Raw genomic sequence first — 19929 nt, 5'->3', positions numbered from 1 at the left:
CCCTGTGGCCAGGATGATGCCATGCTCTCATTGGCTAGTCCTGAGTTAACTGCCCACTCCTTGAGCAGGAGGAAGATCAGCTTTACTTGCCACATGACCCCCCATCACCACATGGTCTGAATGGGTGTCCCAAGCAACCCTGGGGAAAAACGGGGCAGACCAGGCTGGATCCTCTGTTAACAAGGGAAAGGGAAATGGATACGTGTGACGACAGCAGATGTCTCCTCCCCATAAATCATTCTTTTAGTTTTTAAACTGTGGTAAGAATGCTTCATGAGATCCACCCTCTTAACAGATTTTTAAGTGCTCAACACGGTATTGCTAACTATAGACACGATGTTGTGCAACGAATCCTTATTCACCTTGCATTACCAAAACTTTATACCCATTGAACAAATACTCACCATTTCTCTGTCCCACTGCAGCCCCCTGCCATCAGGATTCTACTCTGTTCTTCTGTGAGTTTGGCTATTTTTTATTCCTCCTGTAAGTGTAATCCTGCAGCTTCTGTCCCTCTGTGCCTGGCTTATTTCACCAAACATAATGTCATCTGGGATCATCAATGTTGTCACATGTTGCAGGGTTTCCTTACTTTTAAAGGCCAAATAATAGCCCATTGTATATCACATTTTATTTATCTGTTCATCTGTCGATGGACATTTAGGCTGTTCCTACATCTTGACTATTTGTCAATAGTTCACATATCTCTTCAAGATCCTGATTTCATTTCCTTTAGATAAACACCAAGAAGTAGGATTGCTGAACCATATGGTGGTTCTATTTTTAGATGTTTCAGGCACCTCCATGCTATTTTCCATAGTACCTGTACCATTCTACATTCCTACAAACAGCGGACCAATTTCTCCACATGCTTACCAACACTTACATCTTCTTTCTTTGATAACAGTCATTGTGACAGGCATGAGGCGATATCTCATTGTGGTTCTGGGTTTTAGAAATGTTGAGCACTTTTTCTTATACCTGCTGGCCACATGTATGTCTTCTTTGGAGAAACCCCTATTCAGGTCATAGATCACCCTTTACATTTTCTCCTGAGGCACATCCCACGGGCGTTCAGTTTTCTCTTGATGAGCAATAAAACACCCCAACACTTAGTGGCTTGAAACCCAGTGTTTTATTATTTCCCACGAGTCCTTGGGTTTCTTGGGCAATCCCTCTGCTGGTCTGGCTTCCAGTTGATCTGAGATGATTCAGTAGGCCCTTGAGCTGGGCTAGAGGGTCCAAGAAGGCTTCTTTCTCATGCTTTATTCTGGGGGTGGAGGGTTACCTGCTACCCTCTCTGCATGCTTGCTCTTCATTCAGTAACGAGCCTGAGCAGCATTACTTCCAGGGTGCTGCTTCCCGGAGCACAGAGGCTGAGGCCAGCACCGCAGCCTCATTAGTGCATTAGTCAAAGCATGTCACAAGGACAGCCCAGAATCAAAAAGGATAGGGAAGCAGTCTCTGTCTCAAAGAAAAGATCGGTAAAGAATTTGTGACCATCTTTAATCCACAAAAGTGGAAATGAGATTAAGAGGTGGGTCTGAATTTGGCCCAGCAACTGTAGGGCTAGAGAGCTTTGCTTTGCCACTTCCCTCGCCAGGGCCACGGCCCTGTTCCTGTTTCAGCCTCTTTCTTTGGAGATTTAGGAAGCAACTGTAATACCTGGCGGGGGCAGGATGCTGAGTCTGGGTCCAGTGGACAAACCACAGTGGCAGCTCACACCAGACGGTAGCTCTTGAGGAGGACCCTGAGTATGTTGCATCCCAGGACTGGGCCCAACACACCATGAGGTCAGCAAACAGCAAAGGCTTTGGAACGGGCAGACCCAGGTCTCCATCCTGCCTTTGCTGCATGTATGGATAAAAGCTCCACAGCAATAAGGCCCAGCCTGCCCCAGGCATAGCTATGTCCTAGCACCCAGAACCATGCCTGGCACATGGTAGTTGCCCAATAAATGTATGCTGGATGAATGAATGAACCTCTCTGGGCCTTATTTTCCTCATCTGAAAAATAGTGATAACAACGGTAACAGTAACAACTACCACAGTCAGGATGATAATGTCAAGCTCCAACTCATACAGCCTATGATGCCCTGTGTGCTGGCCTCAATGTATTGATACCTCGTCAGCTGCATTTCACACAGAGGCCCATGGCTCTCTGCACTCCAGCCACCTGAGGCTTGCTCCGGTTTCTCAAACTCATCACCATCTTTTCTCAGGGCCTTTGAAAATGCTATTCTCAGTGCTAGATGCACTTCCCTCCCTTAGTTCACCTAGTTCATCAAATAGCTTTTTTTATTTTTATTTTTGGAGACAGAGTTTCTCTCTGTTACCCGGGCTACAGTGCAGCGGCACGATCTCAGCTTACTGCAACCTCTGCCTCCCTGGTTCAAGTGATTCTTGTGCCTCAGCCTCCTGAGTAGCTGCAATTACAGGTGCATGCCACCATACCCAGCTATTTTTGTATTTTTGGTAGAGATAGACTTCACCATGTTGGCCAGGCTGGTCTCCAACTCCTGACCTCAATGATCTGCCCGCCTGGGGTTACAGGTGTGAGCCACCGCACCCCAGTTCATCAAATATCTTACCCCCATTAGCACTTCTTTGGAGAAGCTTCCTCAGACCTCTAGACCAGACTGGATCCTCCTGTCTTAAGCTTTTAGAGCGCCATGTGCCTTTTCTTTCCAGCTCTTCTCAGAAGTGGTAGCTACAGATTTGTTGATTACTTTTAGTCTAATGCCAGTGTTCCGCAGCCTCTTATCAGTGCTACAAGGTACAGATGTGGCTGGTTTGCTCCAACATGTAAATGCAGAACTTAGCCCAGTGCCTGGCATGGGGTAGATGCATGATGCTTGCTGGGACTACACAGACAAATGGATGGTTGCCTGGCATGGCTCACTGAGGACACTCGACAGGTACCACCACCATTTATTTAAGCGGATCAACTAATGAACGAGTGAGAGAGTGGCTGGAATGGATGTATAGAACTCATTTGTGAGAGAAGACAGAATCAGAATGTAATCACAAAACAATGAGCAAACATCAGAAGAATTTAAGCAAATAACTGCAACATTTCCCCAGTTGTCCCTCTCATTGTTCTTAAAATAAAAGCATTTCTGCTAATGAGTCAGGGAAATAAGTGAAAAAGCCACATAAAGGAAGAGCAGTGACTCTCCAGAGCTGGCATCCCAGGGTGACTTCACGATGGGCTGTCATCGCTGAGGCCATAAGAAGCCAAAAGCACTACCCTTGAGTCATCCTAGCCGCTTGGAGCCAAAAACGTAGCAACATCGCGTCTGTAGCTGACCTCGGTTCCCAGCGCCTTCCTGAGCATTCTTTGGGAGGCACTTGTGAAACTCAGCCCAGGGGCTGCCCGGGCTCAGGAGGCTGGGCCGTGGTCTGGGAGTGAGTGCCCACCCGTACACCTTCCCCAGCTTCAGGGCTACAGAGGGACAAACCGCAGGCAGGCTGGCCTGGGACTGAACCTACACCAGCTGCAGTCAGAAGAGCCTCCAGGAGCCTCCAGCCTGGACTCTTTTTACAGATGGGGAAACTGAGTCCTAGAGAGGGAACAATAAAGGATGCCTAAGGTCATCAGCAACTTAAAGTCAACAGCATCATCCTGAGTCATATTTGAATCTGAGGTAAGAGAAGAGGTCAGTAAAGCTGAGCTTGTCTGTATTTTAAAATTCGGTATTTTGTTCAGAGTGGGGTTTTGTGTTCATTTGGATGCTGGAAAATATCAGGTTAAAATATGATTCATTTTGATAATGGAGTTTTCCAGATACCTCTTTCAGTTCTGCTTCCGAGGCTAGTCCCGGCCCTGAGAGCCAGGGCACTGTGTTGGATCCATATTCCCTTGTTGGCACATGTACTGTCCTTCCCCAGACAGGCAGAGCACCCTTCTGGGAAGAACTGGCTTTGTGTTTGGGCTGACCCAGGTTTTAACCCCATTTCTAGCATCCCCATCCTAGTAACTCAACGTCTATGAGCATTAATTTTCTCTTCTGAAAGTTTCCCAGTCCCTCATTTATCTAACCAGTTCTTTGCAGGGTTCTACCATGTACCAGGGACAGTGTGTGTGGCGTGACTGTTACCCATCAATGCCCTAAGCAGCTCACAGTCAGTGAGGAAGACCTCCAGTGTCAGACCACTGCAACCTCATGTGGATGGGGTCCCGGGAACGCCACAGGATGCTGGGGCCAAAGCAGGGGACTCCCCCAAGACTTCTCAGAGAGATCCCTCAAAGGCAAGAGTCTCCCCAGGGAGAGTCCGCTGGGAAATCAGCAAAGGAGGGGGCTCTGGGCAGAAGAAACAGCATCTGCCAAAGCCTAGAGGCAAGAAAGCTAGGCCTGTTTGCAGACATTCCAAGTAGATTTGCACCAAGTGTAAAGGAAGATTCGGCAGAGAGAACTTGGAGGCTCCACTGTGTGTGGCCCTGGGCCGTGATAGGGGGTTGGGTAATAACATCTCCTGCAGATACCAGCTGCAGGGGACACGAGGACCCATGGAAACCACCTGGGGCTGAGCCTGAGGAGAGTATCGAGTCAATATTACCCTCCCTCTCTCTCCTCTTGAGATAAGCCAATAGACGTTTGATGTTCAGTGTTCAGAAAGTCAGCCTGAGTGCTCTCAGATGATTAGGAAAGAGGCTGTAGTCGGTGGGGCGGCAGGGGGTGGGGGTGGGGGGTGGGACTGGCCTCCCCCCTTCTGTTTCCAGAAATCTGACCTCTGCCTCGGCCACATTCCCCGACTCCTGGGCGTGAGATAAGGCCGCTGTCTCCTGTTCCCTTCTCTTCTGTCTGGCCTGGCTGAGCTGGCGTATATGGTCTTAGTTTTCTATATTTATAGAGACAAGGATGGGGGAACCATGGTAGGGGGCAGGGGGTTGGGGGTGGCTGGCCCAGAGCTTCAGGGCCTGTGGAAGCCGCCTGGCCGCAGGGGGTATTTAACTTTCTGCCCGATGGTTGTAATTCTGGGGGCAGCCAAACTGGTGGGATCAGGTCCCTCTGGCTGCGATGACAGGCCTTCAGCAGGCACTGTAATTGCAGAGTTAAAACCACTCATTTTCTTCCTGGCAAGCTGTAGTTAAGAGGTGCTATCGGGCAGCCGGGTTGTCTGCAGGGAGGCTGATCAAAGGGCTGAAGGCATCTGTTTTGTCTCTGTTTCCTTTCACCACTCCCCCCCAACTTTGAAAAAAAAAAATGGTTAAAAAGTAATTTATGAAAATGAATACCTGTCCTTCTCCGGAGGCTAAAAGGCGGCTGCATATTAGAGATATTAGATGATGTGCATTGGGTGTTTTCTACACTCCTTCGGTCCGTTTCAGAATGAGAAAATTGGAGCTGGAGAATGTGCCCACCGTGTCCGCTTCCATTAAAACCTCTCAGCAGGGTTTTTATAATATCGGGCCCGACTTTTCACACCCTGAGGATTTCCTGAAGAAGATTAAACTCTCCCACCTCCAGCCAGCGATTGGCAATTATGTCTTGGCCTTGCCCACACCCCTGCAGGCCTCCCAACCCGCACTCCTCTTTCCACTCTCCCGAAGCCCAGGACGGGCGTTGCCCAGTGTGAGGTTGTCCAGGACTCAGCCTCTCCCTGCTCTCAGTGCCCTGAGGCCTTGGAACTTTCTTATCAACTGACAGCACAAGGAAAGGTTTCCAGTTTTTAAATAGTGCACTTCATATCTGGTTTGAAAACTGAAAGAGAATAAAGGCACTTAGAGATGAGAATGAAAAATCCCTAGCAAAGGAGAAGAATGGCTTAGGACTGCCTGAAGATGGAGCACGTTTAAGCAAAGCCTCAAAAGAACAGGTTGGTTTAAAGCAAACAAACAAAAACAACAATCACCCTTGCGCTGCCTCTAACCGCGTTGCAGTGGGGAGAAGCTTCACCAACCAGACTCCACACTGCAGGTTCGTGGCTTCAGTTTGAAACCTGAGCCCATTTCTCTGCTCACACAGCGCACACATTACAGCATCACTATCCTGTTCCAAGAGCCTGGAAATCAAAGAGGTGCTGGTTGGGGCACCGTGTTCGAAGGGTTCAAAATGTAGCCTTAGAAGTCCCCTGGCTTGCATTTCGTTTGTATTCCCATGTGCCAAGATTTCGCGAAGCCTTTCATAGATGCCCAATAAGGACCGGCTGCTCCCTGGGGAATTTCCAGCCTCGCCACCCTGAAGAGTTAATTCTCCGCCCTACCTGCCATTCCCCCTGCCTTCTCTTGGTTTCTGAATCCCTTTGGGAACTCAGAATAAAATAAGCTCTGTGCACGTGTACAGAGAATGTATCATTCTCGTGGTATTTACACAGCCTTCATTGCAGTAGAGTCCCCACCATGATCCTCTGAGACAGCATTGCTGTTCCCATTTCACAGATGGGGATCATCGAGGCTCTCAGGGAGGAACCTGCCTCTAAGACCACACAGCTGCTAAGTGCATCACCAGCATCTGGATGATTGGATGACTCTGGAACAGGTGTCACCACCACAGAGAGCTTCATGTGAATTTGCCAATGGAACATTCCAGGCCTTGGCACCTAGCAGACCCTCATTGGAAACGGACTCTGACCTTGGGCATGTCACTTCCCTGCTCATATCAGTGTTTCTGGGTTTGGAAAAGCAGCCTAGAGCCTGTCTAACTGAAGGCACTCCATAGGCATTACCGCCCTTCTTCTGATGAAGTTTGGTTCAAGGGGCATGGACTGCCTGTTCTGGGATTTTCCGGGCCCTGGTTAGGTCTGATGAAGGTGGAAGACATTGCTCAGGCCTGTGGGCATGTGGATGCCAAGCTCTGATCTCTTCATGACGTCATCCCTCCCCACTCCCGGCAGGCTCAGCTGCTCAGGAGCATGTCCTAGCTGCCTGTGTGTACGGCCATCTGAACCCCCTTTTTGCTTCTCACACATTCCCGAGGAAAGAGACTGTACCATCCCATGATTTAGTGATTTCATGACATGTGCCAGGATGCCCCTCCGTGTGGAACGGGTGAGTCGACCGAAGTATTTTCTTCAAATGGGCCGAATTCTCTTCCAGAATGAACTCCTTGGCATGTCAGCTTTCCATTCATTAGACTCTGGGTCTCTGCCTAAGAAAGCTGAACTGGATTGCACGGAGACAACCTCCCTGCCCGACGTGCAACCTCAACAAGGGTGGATTTGGGCCCCCCATCCCCCATCCACATTCCCTCTTGGTATCTGTCCAATTAGATTTTCAAGAGTGATTTCCAGGCACAGGCCAGTCTCCACTGTAATGGGAGGACACAGAACACCTACTGTGTGCCTAGCACTTCACTAAGGACTTTGCAAAGTAGTTATTACATAATAATTTACAATGTGTATTTAGCGCTTATCATGTATCAGACTTTGAGTCGAATACTCTGCATACACTATTTCTTACTTAAGCTTCGTAATCACCCTTGAGAGGTGTGCTATTGCTTTCTATATTTTTTAGGTGAGGAAACAGAGGGTAGAACAACTTTCCCAGGACCACAGCAAACAAGCAATGGTATAGGCACACAAACCGAGTCCTGCGTGACTCAAAAGCCTGGTATACTAACCTATTTTATAATATCATCTAATGTGATCTTCGTAACATCCCATGAGGATGGGATTAGTAATTCCATTTTATAAATGAGAAGATTAAGGCACCAGACATAGTATGTAACTTAGGCATCTCTTCTGAGGTCACATGGCTGGTAAGTGGTAAAGGTGGGATTTGAACTCATGAAGCCTAATGAGAAAGGGGCATACCCAAGGACTAGACACTAAAGCTTCACCAGATCCTCCAACATCCTGTTCCCTTGAGGCTAAATGCACTTCCTTGGCATGACCTAAATGCCCTTCCTTGGCCTGACCAAGCTTCTACTTAATCCCTCAAGACCACGTTCAAATGTTCCTTCCTTGGGAAAGACTTCCCTGGTGACTTCAGGATCTTTCTCGATGCATTAGGTTCCCAAGACTGTATTCCCAGTTGTCACTTCTTATTTGTATATGTCTCTCTCACTAAACAGCAGCTCCTTACTGATGGGATACAAATCTTATTTGTCTGCATGTCTTTAAACTTAGCATGGAGTAGACACCTAATAGTTATGAAATGTAGAGATTAGGTAATTTCTTTCAGCTTCCTTGGGTCTTAGAATGTATTCCCTGATACATTATATCCATATATATTTAAAGTATAGATAGATCAGTGTTTCCCAATTGGGATTATACATCAGAATCACCTATGGAATTTTTTAAAATATAGATTCCAAGGTTCCACCTGAAGCCTACCCAATTATATACTGTCAGGGCTAATCCATGTCTGTCCAAGACCCAGGCACCCACCCTCTTTGATAGACAGCTCCCTCCACCACCACCAAAGAGGCAGGAGTGTCTCAAAGCTTAACCAGTCAGAGTTCTTCCTTGAATTTTTTGTTGGAATCATGGGAGAGCGTTTTCTTTGTGTTTCCAGCCATGGAGTTGGAATAATGTGAATCTATGCCTGGCAGCAGCCCTGTTCCCTGACACATGAAGAAGCTTATCTTCCATAAGAGAAAGAAAAGAGGGAACAGGTTCAGCCATCCCCAAGGCCTGCTTGAGTCCTGACTTTTTGAGGTTTGAGACAAGGAACTCCCTCCAACTTTTTCTTAAGCTACTTTGCAAGGGTTTCCTGTCCCTTGCAAATGTTTGTGTGTGATGTGTGGTGTGTACGTATACATTATGGTGTATGTACAGATTTTTAAAATAATAGCATTAAATGATATTTTGTATAAAAAGATAAATAAATACACATGGAGATGCTGCTTCTAGCTTGACCTCATGGCATGATGAGATGCAGTGTAGCTCATGCCCAGGGCCCTGCCTGCCCTTCCCTCTGTGGGCACAGGCCCTTGGGCCAGGAGGTCCTCTGGCCTGGTGCCATTAATTCCCATACCCAAAATGGGTGGTGTGGGGATGATTTTTTCAGCCACCGAAGTAAAGTTGGGTTCAGTTTTCTGAAGATAGGAAATTGAGGGATGATGGAATCTTACTTTTCCAGAGAGAAAACTGAAGGAAAACTTAAGAGCCACCAAAAGAGAAAAAAAAAAAAAAAGGATAAATTGAGAAAATCATCTGTGAGGTTGGATATATAAGGCCATTTTTTATTGTTATTTATAAGCGATTTAAAGAATTTCAGGGGTAAATCTTGACTATTTCTGCTCTTCTCTTAAGTGCTGACCTCACACCCAATAAGATCAACCTCAACAGTGCATGATAGGTTGTTCTTAATATTGTTGGTCTGGCAAAATGAGGTGCTGGTGACTTTTCAGAAAATGTTACAAGCCATCCCTCTGCCCAGCTACCCGCCTTCGGAAGAATCTTCTGTGCCGTGTTTCTTCACAGTCTTGTGTTCTTCCCTTGCTTATTATAAATGAATGCATGTACTTCACTCATTAATCCATTAGCTAAGCACATGCTCTGTGGAAGGCCCTGTGCTGAGTTCTTTCGTAACCATATGGATCAAAAGTGATCCAATATACATCAATATGATGCAATATAGATCAATATGGTCAATATGTGACCAAGGAGGTCAAAGCCTCTGGTGAGACACAGACAAGGGTACCTGTTTCTATCAGAAATCAACAGGGTATCTTGTGCTATGACAGAGGCCTCTACAGTAGGTAGTTCAAGCACAAAAGGAGGGGGCCCATTGGCTTTAGGAGCATGTCAGGAAGGGTCACAGACCTGGACAACTTTTATCTGGGTTTTGACGTATGTGTAGGAGTTTACCAAGTAGAGTATCTTAAGGCTGCATTCAAAGATTTACCAACTCAACTTTAAGAATTATGTCTCTGAATATGTACCTCTCAGTAAAAGGTCTCTTTTTTCTTACAAAATTTTTTGAAGAAAGGAAGAGTTTATATCCTTCTTGGAGATCTGTGGGCCTTCTCCTAACTTGCACAGCTGCTTTTTGAGGAAAAAAAAAGCTGGTAAAATATCCTTTGTCTAAAAGTCACAAAAATATACAGAGCAGGATCTAAGTTTGACATAGAAATACTTTATAGAAATACATTCACAGCTCCACTTCCTCACCCTCCAACTGCCAGTAATTTATTCAGACAGCTTCAGCTAAAACCATTTCTTGCTTGATATAATATTCTGGAAAGGTGTGTTAGGATTTTGTTCATTCTGCAGGGCTTCGTTCTTTTCTTGCCAAGAAACCATTCTATCCCTTGGCCTCTGACTTCCATGAGCTGTGGTAGATGGGGAATGGACCCAGTCCTCTCTGGCAGGAAAAGCAAATGATTTCTGTGTTTCTAGATGTTTCTTTTCAATTCACTTCTGATGAACGTGTCCAGTGCCGCAGGGTTGATAGAAGGCTTTCACTCGTCCTTTATGTGACCCAGGGAGATGGACCTTCCAGTTCAGCCCCTTTTACAGGTGAGGACAGAAGTGGAAAAGAAAGGACAGAAGAAAGAAGGGGAAAGAAAGAGAGAGGCTCCGTGGGCACTTGCTTTGGCAGGTACCTTTCACATAGGAGACTGAATCACGTCCTCTGAACAACCCAGGAAGGAGGCATTATGGGCCCTACTTTATATCTAAGAAAACTGAGGCTCAGAGAGGAGAAGTAGCCCATCGGAAATCAGCAAGGCCCCTATGTGACTCCAGGTCCCTCTTATCTGGAATCAGACCCCAAGGCTTTTCGACCCCAAGGCCATCACGTCATGCTACCTCCCGAGACTGTCCTGAGGGCCTGGCCTGTGCCTCTCAGTCGGATACTAAGAAAGGGGAGATATGGACCACTCCCCCACCTGAACCCTCATATTGGTGAGGAGCAAGAACAAAGGGAGGCATTCCAGGATGAGGACCAGCCCGAATGACAACTGCCGCCTTTGTAAAGCCGTGCCAGACACTCCCAGACACTCACTGCTGAAACATGCAATCCATCCTCCTGACAATCTGGAGATAAGTGCAAATATTATCCTCATTTACAGCCCATAGCAGAAGATTTGGGCAAAGTCTGCGTGATTCCACAGCACAAGCTCCTAATCACTGAAGACAGTCATGTAGCTTAGCCCTGGGGTCTCACTGCCTAGCACCATGCAGTGATGAGCTGTGTGTGCTTGGGCAAGTAATTCCCCTCTCTGGGCCTCCATTTCCAGGGCTGTAAAATGAGGATGACACCAGTAATGAACTCAAAGCAGCATTGTGAGGAGTCACTGGGAAAGCACAAGCAGAGCCCTGAGCACCCCCTGGGCTCTGTGCCTGCGCGCGGCCGGAGGACTGCCGCTGAACACCCGGGCTCCAGGCCTGCGCGCGGCCGGAGGACTGCGGCTGAACACCTAGCGTCAGTAGCGGCTGACCTTCTGGTCATTCCGGGTGTCATATCTGCATATTCATTAGATCCACTCTGAGTACGGGAAAAAGGGACACACCTGGGAATGTCTGCCGTGGACTCTGAACCTGCCCCTTTGGAGTGGAGTACAGTTCCACCAGAGGAGGCCAGAGCTGGGTGAAATTTTGTTTCCTTGCTACCTGCCTACAACACAGCCAGTTTCGGCAATGGTGGCCACAGAAAAAGAATTCTTCTTCCTCTGGCAAGATTTGGGAGACCTGATCCCTAGGAAAATGTCGTTGGGAGGTGAGGGAGGTGAAAAGTGTGTCTCCATTGAATGTTCCTAAGAACTAAGTAGAAGGAGCTTTTTCCTAAAATGCCATTTGGATTTGGGAGGTAAGCTATTGCTTTGATTGTGTCTCTTAGGCTTAGTTATCTGGTCTGAAATTTATCCCCCTCATATATTCCATTTAAGGGACTGAAATACATTCTCAATACTATCTAACAGAGTAGGGTAGGAATGATAACACTTCCCATAGTGCCTGCGAGGGAAGTGGGAGGGAGCCCTGTGGAGCCAGACAGACCACCGGCTCACCACACAGCTGGGTTAGAATCCCAGCTCAGCCACCTCCAGCCTGTGTCACATTGGACCTGCCTCTTTTCCTGTCCAAGCCCCAGTTTCTTTTTCTGTAAAATGGGAGCAACAATTGTGCTAGTATCCTAAGCCACCACAATAAAGTACCACAAATGGAGTGGCTTACAACAACAGAAACGTATTCCCTCGCAGGTCTGGAGGCTGGCAGTGTAAAATCAAGGTGTTGGCAGGGCCATGCCCCTTTTGAGGTCTTAGGGGAGAATCTGTTCTGGGCTTCTCTCCTGGCATTCCTTGGCTTGTGGACACATCACTCCCCTCTCGGCCTCTGTGGCCACAAGGCGTTCTCCCTGCATGGGTCTTTGTGCCCATTCTTCTTAAAAGAACACCAATTATATTGAGTTAAGCCTCCCCACTTCCTGCAATTGCCTCTTCTTAACTTGATTACATCTTCAAAGACCCTATTTCCAAATTCAATGTATCGTTTTTTTAAAGGTTAAACAGGCGCTTATGCCAAACGGCCAGCCCAGCACCTGACCCCTGGGAGCTTTCATTCTGGAAGTTGTGTGGATGCATTTTTGTTATGCTTCATCTCAGTGTCCCCAGAAACATCTCAGTGACCCACTTTGCCCTTGCCTTTTTTAATAAAAGGCATTTATTTTTTCATGACACAAGAATACATATTTGTAAAGGGAAACAAACATGATATGAAATATATTTATACAAAATGTCTGGAAAAAGAAAATTTCATTCATTTTTAACAGCTACATGGTGTTCCATAAGATGGCTAGAATTGGAAAAAATTAACCACTCCCAATTTGGGGACATTTTGATTACCTCTAGTTTCTTACCATTACAAGAACACACCTGCAGGAGCCTCCTGATGCAAGCGTGACTCACCTGTGCTCCAATGACACACACACACACACACACACACACACACACACACACACACACACCAGGCCTGCAGAAGATTTAAGCCTCCTATGTTATGAAAAAAGACAGCTGGAACCTCTGAATAATTAGAATCTTGATTAATGAGATGCAGCTTGGCTTCCCGGAGGCTGCTTTCAGGGGTAACCTGGGACTCTGAGCTGCTGGTATTCTCCAAAGGCCTGTGCAACACAGTTGGGCAAATCCAAAAGTGATACCATTACAGTACAGCTGATGACATGAATTCATGAGTGATAAGCTTGATCACCGCCACCACCAGGCCACCATCCTCTCTTGTTTGTTTCTTTCCTCACCTGCTAAATTGATTCTACCATGAACTTCCCAACATGTAAGACATGTGCTACTCAGTCAAGAGGTTCACCAAAATCCTGGAGTGGCTTTCTTCTCTAGGTACCCAGAGAAGCCATACTCTTTATTCTCTAGGTACCCAGAGAAGCCACACTCCAACCGGTTTAAGGGTGGGAGAGCTGTAAGCAGATTAAACCTTCCTATGCAGGAAGGCATAACTGGCAAAACTTTTCCATTCCCAGGACAATGTGGTCAGCTGGGGCTCCAGCAGCACTTAACCTCTCAGGTCAAGTGAACTTGCCAAGTTTCAAAGGCAATTTGGGCGGAATATGTAACCACTTGGATAAAGAGGCTTAGAGCGAGGTGTTGAAACACTGTCACCTGCCTCCCCACTTGCTCTCCTAAAGGTCGACTTCTAACAGCTTCCATCCTGTAGGTGGGTAATCTATGTGTTATCTAATCATGAAAAAGAGAAGGTGGCATCTGGTTACAACATCAATTGAAATTCATCATTCAGGGTAACAGAGACCCCATATACCATGCTCTTCCTCTTCTATCCATTCAACAAATGCATCCTAAAATCTTCCTTATGTGTTAGCCTTGGCTATAATCTTTCCAATCCAGGTATCTTAATCATCCTTCACCACCACCAGGTGGATGTTGCTGCCTCTGTAAGGTAGATGAGGAAACAAAAACCGAGAAAAGTGTTCAAGCTTCAACCAGCCAGTAAAGGGCAGAGTCAGAGTTTGACTTCATGCCTCTCTATTGCCAAAACCCACATTTTTGTCCTGATGATCTTCCTCAGTTTCTTTAAGGCTCTAGATTTTTAAAAATCACCAAAAATTTTTTAAATGAAAATCAAGAGTCTACTATCTTATCACCCTAATCTCTTTTCATTTGGGACTATTACCTCAATTATTGCCTGCTCTCTTTCAGATGTTGCACTGGCTGAATAGATGAATGAATGGGTAGATCGATAGATGGGCAGGTGAGTGGATGGATGGGTGTGGATGGATGGGGGGGTGAGTAGATGGATGGATGGATGGATGGATGGATGGGTGGATGGATGGGGATACATGGATGGATGAGTGGATGGATGGATAAATGTATGAATAGATGAGTGGGTGGATGAATGGAAGAATGTCAGTGGATGGGTGGATTGGTGTGTAGGTAGCAGATGGGAGGTTGGGCTAATCAATTAACCAGTTTCTTTTCCTTTGCATGGAGGACTTCTGGAATAATGCCCCTCTCATTCTGAGTCATGCTGTACGTACACACTGCATAACCCCCAGCACTCACTGCCTTTCTCTCTTTACTAGAGAAATGGGAAAGCAAGATTGAGGAGACCATCTTCCTGGTGTTTAAGGACATCAACATGACCAAGGTTAGAATGCAGGACTGAGAACAATGGCCTCCTGAGTCATGGGTTTCCAGGACTGTTTGGTTGAACACTTGCTTCCATTGTTGAGTAAAGTGGTCAGCTAAATCCAGACCAAAAGACTCCTAGAAATGTGACTGTTACAAATCCTATAAAGCCATGATTCCTGGGCCAAGGAGGGGGTTTCTTAAGTCTTACGACTCCTACTCTGACACCCTCTCTTAGATTCTACAGACTAGGAGGGTCTGCGAATCCTATAGTCAGTTCTGACATTGGGAACCAACCCTTCATTTTTTAAGACTGACCCCAAGAGCAGGGCAGACAGGTGCAGGGGGAAGAGCACTGGTTTAGGAGTCAATCAGACTTGGGGTTGAGTCTTAGCTTTGCCTCTGACCCTGGGAAAATTTCTTAGCTTTGCTGGGTCTCGGTTTCTTTGTCCATAAATTGAGAATAGTGTTATTACCTACAACAGGGCTGAGGGGCCATGGGGGTGGGGACAACAGTGGGGACTACACCACATAGTAACGGGCCAGGTCCCTGGCACAGAGCTGGAAAAATCCTAGTTGCTCAGAAGATGTCAGTCTACCCATTTCTGCACCTCTGGCCTTTGAGACTGACTTCGGAATACAAAAATGGGAATATCTCTTTGAGTAAATACATGCTGAGTTTCCTATTTTCTTATACACTGGAATGGAAATTTGATGGGCTTGGTCTTGGTTTATATTTCACTTTCTAGATCCTACTTGGCTAAAGCTGAGGTCTCTCAGTGGACAGAGTTGGAAAGGCTTGAGCTTCAAAATATTTAGAATATGACTCTGAATTTGCTCCCATTTCCCACAATGATACAAAAAAAAAAATTGGTTCATTCTTCCCACTCCACTGACTCGGCAAAGATGTGATCCTCTAAAATAACAACCCCAGCCCAAGAAAAGGGAGTATTTCACACTCTCCATCTGCAATGTGTCATGAAGAGGAAAGGAAAAATAAAGAAACCTTTAACAATTTGCCATATTGTATGCTTTGGAAGAGCCTAGTAAACTTGCCAGCAAATTGCTTCTAATTATAGGAAACCTGCCTTTGGCTTCAGGAAACACTCACTAGCGTCATTCCACTTCTCAGTTCTTGGCAGAAGCAGAAGTTTCTTCCATTATTGTTTCAGTTGGCTTGAGCTATCGACAAGGCATTTATCAAATGGGGCATGCAGCTGCCTCCGTGGAATTAGTACTAGAGGAGGCAGTGCGTGGGAGCCAGGTGAAACAGGCCAGCCTCTGAACAGTCCTGATACACCCTCCAGGACCAGCGTCAGCTGAACAATGATGATCTGCCTGTCTTATGATCGATTTTTATTTCAGAAGTTACAGAATGCGTACATATCATTATCATAAAATCTAGTAAAATATCAAATTCCCACATATCTCTCTTCCTCAAACCTGTACCTTTCCCCAGGATGGTTCACCATTCTACTGACTTTTCCTAATTCTGCTAAAGCTTGTCAAGAGTCCTCTTGTTAACTACTGCTCACTTGCCAGTTTTGGGAACACTATCGGGTCCCTTCTGGGCCCTTTCAGATACTCTCTCTTCATCTTTCCTCTTTCTCTTTGAAATGTGTATATACTTGTTCTTTTTTTAATTGGGCGATATAATTAGCTACTGTTCCATGAAAGGACCATATATGCAAAGCTGCCCCTGCACACAAAATGAATCAAGAAACCAGAGAAGGAGGCAAACAAGTCCAGCTTGTCTTTATAGGGTGATTTTATTGGGAAACTATGGACACCGTTGCTCCCAGACCCAGGAATTACATACTATAGGGAAAGGGTGTAACTGCTTAATGTAATCTAAGGGCAGAATTTATGCTAAGTATAAGTTTATCAAGGTTGATTTGATCTAAAGGCAGATTTACAGGGAACAATAGAGAAACTGGAAATCTTAGAGATTCCTGGAACCTGCATTAATCAGAGATCAACATGGCAGATTATCTTCCAAGATGGAGTCACTTTAGCATCTAGAGCAACACAACTCTCCTTCCCGCCTTAATAGTGAATTTATATTGGAGATCATCCTTGCTGGTATCTATAGAGGTACCTCATTCATTTAATGGTTATATTCTAGTTTATAGAAGTGTCGTCCAGTAGAAATATAATGCCAGTCAGTTTTCTAGTAGCCACATTAGAAAAAAGTACAAAGAAACAGGTGGAATTAATTTTAATGTTCCACGCCTTATCAACCTTTGTCTACAAACAAAGACTATACCTATTCTAATGATACTATGGTGTCATGGAAACTCCTATTCCTTTTCTACTCTTCCACTCAAGGGTCTCCAAGCCAGTCCAAAGAACCCCGGGGAAGGCAAACATTGCCTTTTCCTAATCCATCCATCCCTCCTTGTATGTCTTCTAACAAAGATGTCCATTTCTCAGTGTCCCAAAACTCTCATCCATATGAATATGTGTAAATAGTCACTTGGAAAAGTCACAGAGGCAGAGTAGCTATGGAAAGAGAAAATACGTTAGCTAGTCTGGACTCAACTAAGATAATCAAAAATACTATAACTCATTTATTCTGTAAGGATTCAGCATCAACTCTGCCACAGGCCTTTTTCTGGATTCAGCAAATGCCTGATTTCTTCTTTCAAAGAGTTTACAGTCTTATGAATGAGACAGACAGGCAAATCATGTGCACTGGGCTAACATGGCACGCACAAAAGAGGACAACTAAGAATTCCTTCGGGAAGGGAGTGAAGCCCAACCTCGAGTGGAAGTATGGGAAGTGGTAAGCCAGGGAAGGCAGTAAACACCTGGAATGTCCAAGATTAGGAGGAGTTTAGTAGGTGAGGGAAGGAGAGAAGTACCCTCTAGGCAGAGAGAGCTATGCGTTAAAGGGGTCAGGGTGGCAGATGAAATGGCAGATTCATGGGGCCGTGTTGCATGATGGTGCAGGGTTAAGTAGAGGAATATTAGCTGGAGAATCAGATGGACCAGCCCAACTAACTCTTTTCTAGCCACCAAAACAGATTTTAAAATATGTCAAAAATCCAGTTGGCCATCTTCTCTACAAAGCCTTCTCCCCATCCAGTGTTCTCAGAATGGCCCAACAACCTCACACAGGTGATTATTCCCTGTCCTTCAATCCCATATTTAAAGCCATCCTTGATGACCCTCTCGTCCAATCTCTCATCCCCATCACAACTGCTATCACTCTAATTGCACCACCTCAGCTTTTTCAGGGGAGCTGTGCCAGCCCCAGAATTGTCCTCTCCCTTCTTTGTTGCTGCTTCTGACCTTCCCCACACTGCAGGGCGGCCATTCCAAAATGGAAATCTGACCATGCACTAGTCATTCACTGATTCCCATTTTCCTCAGGATAAAGAGTTTTCAACATTTCTGATCTGCAGATCTGTTAATAAATGAACTTTCTGGAATAATCTCCACTCTCCTTCACTTACCCCATGTCTTAGTCCATTTTTGTACTGCTATAAAGAACTACCTGAGACTGGGTAGTTTATTTTATTTTATTTTATTTTATTTTATTATTTTATTTTATTTTATTTTATTTTATTTTATTTTTTGAGATGGAGTCTCACTATGTCACCCAGGCTGGAGTACAGTGGCCGGATCTCAGCTCACTGCAAGCTCTGCCTCCCAGGTTTATGCCATTCTCCTGCCTCAGCCTCCCGAGTAGCTGGGACTACAGGCGCCCGCCACCTCGCCCAGCTAGTTTTTGTATTTTTTAGTAGAGACGGGGTTTCACCGGGTTAGCCAGGATGGTCTCGATCTCCTGACCTTGTGATCTGCCCATCTCGGCCTCCCGACTGGGTAGTTTATAAAGGAAAGAGGCTGAATTGACTCACAGTTCAGCATGGCTGGGGGGGCCTCAGGAAACTTATAATCATGGCGGAAGGTGAAGGGGAAGCAAGGCACTTTCTTCACTTCTTCACAAGGCAACAGGAAGCAGAAATGCTCAGCAAAGGGGGAAGCACCCCTTATAAAACAATCAGATCTTGTGAGAACTCACTCAGTATCATGAGAACGGCATGGGAGAAACTGCCCCCATGATCCAGTTGCCTCCACCTGGCCTCTCCCTTGACACATGGGGATTATGGGGACTATGGAGATTACAATTCAAGATGAGATTTGGGTGGGGACACAAAACCTAACCATATCACCCCAGAACCCAACCTTATCAAGCCATCCCATTTTCTCAACATGTCATAACTTTCACATTTCCATGTCTGCCCCATCGTATTATTTCTGCTTGGAATTTTTACTTCCGTATGCTACCAGGTAAGTTTTTATTTTTTCTTTGAAGCCCTAGCTCAAAAAGCTTCTCCTTTAGCTAGCCCATTCTGTTCCTCCCATCCAGGAAGAATAAAATAATTGGTGCTTCATCTGTGTTCTCAGGCACTATTGTCTCTTTAATACACTAAACCATCAGTTTACCATGGTTCTGTAACCCAAGCAAATTTCAGACAACACAGTGGTCCACTGTCAGCCCAGTCTTAAGTTCCAAAAAGCACAACTATGCAACCCACAAGTAGTGAAAAGTAGTTAAAATCTTTGCTGGGCCCTGCCACGGAAATGACCAAGAGGGGAATGAATTTCCAATTAATACTACACGTCTTTAAAATTACCTCCCAATGATAAATGCAGTCATAAAAAAGGATGAGTTCATGTCCTTTTCAGGGACATGGATGAAGCTGGAAACCATCATTCTCAGCAAACTATCACGAGGACAGAAAATCAAACACTGCATGTTTTCACTCATAGATGGGAATTGAACAATGAGATCACTTGGACACAGTGCGGGGAACATCACACACTGGGGCCTGTTGGCGGGTGGGGGCTGGGTGAGGGATAGCATTAGGAGAAATACCTAATGTAAATGATAAGTTGATGAGTGCAGCAAACCAACATGGCACATGTATACCTGTGTATCAAACCTGCACGTTGTGCACATGTACCCTAGAACTTAAAGTATAATAATAAAAAAAATTATCTCCCAATGATTGACTCTTTCAATATCCTTCTCAGTCAACAGTTGTTCTCTAAACTAACTCATTCATTTTCTCTCTCCCAAATCCTAACTTTCTAAAGCTACCTCTGACATCTACCTTGCACGTTTGTTTATTTCTCCCTTCTCATCAAGGCCACTGACTTATACACAAGACGGACACCACTCCCACTATGGTCTTTGGAGTGGAGCTTCCAAGGATGCTGTTTCCATAGAATACCGTGTGAATGGTGTTCCCTGCAACACAGTAGATCTGCTGTCATTCCTCTCTCTCAGCTCTGTTCTGCATATAACAACTTAGTATCTCTGACTTTTTCTCCCTTAGCCAGTTTCTGGATGCTGGCTCAACAAGCAAAGATCTCTCTCCCAACAGCCATGGGAAAAGGTAGAAGATCATGAATATTAG

General features: G+C 45.6%; 1 long non-coding RNA gene across 1 annotated transcript in view; it reads left to right on the top strand.

The window, feature by feature from the left end:
• The first annotated feature begins 2930 nt into the window (after positions 1 to 2930).
• Positions 2931 to 19929, top strand: part of LOC140709901 (uncharacterized) — a 47020-nt gene continuing 30021 nt past the window's right edge. Inside the window, exon 1 of the long non-coding RNA XR_012090685.1 lies at positions 2931 to 3646. This is a non-coding gene — a long non-coding RNA (uncharacterized lncRNA). The remainder of the gene's footprint in view (positions 3647 to 19929) is intronic.

Source organism: Chlorocebus sabaeus, chromosome 23 (assembly GCF_047675955.1).
Source record: "Chlorocebus sabaeus isolate Y175 chromosome 23, mChlSab1.0.hap1, whole genome shotgun sequence".
In the NCBI taxonomy this organism is placed as follows: domain Eukaryota; kingdom Metazoa; phylum Chordata; class Mammalia; order Primates; family Cercopithecidae; genus Chlorocebus; species Chlorocebus sabaeus.
Note: the sequence above shows the minus strand (reverse complement) of the source record. Positions and strands in the feature narration are given on the sequence as shown.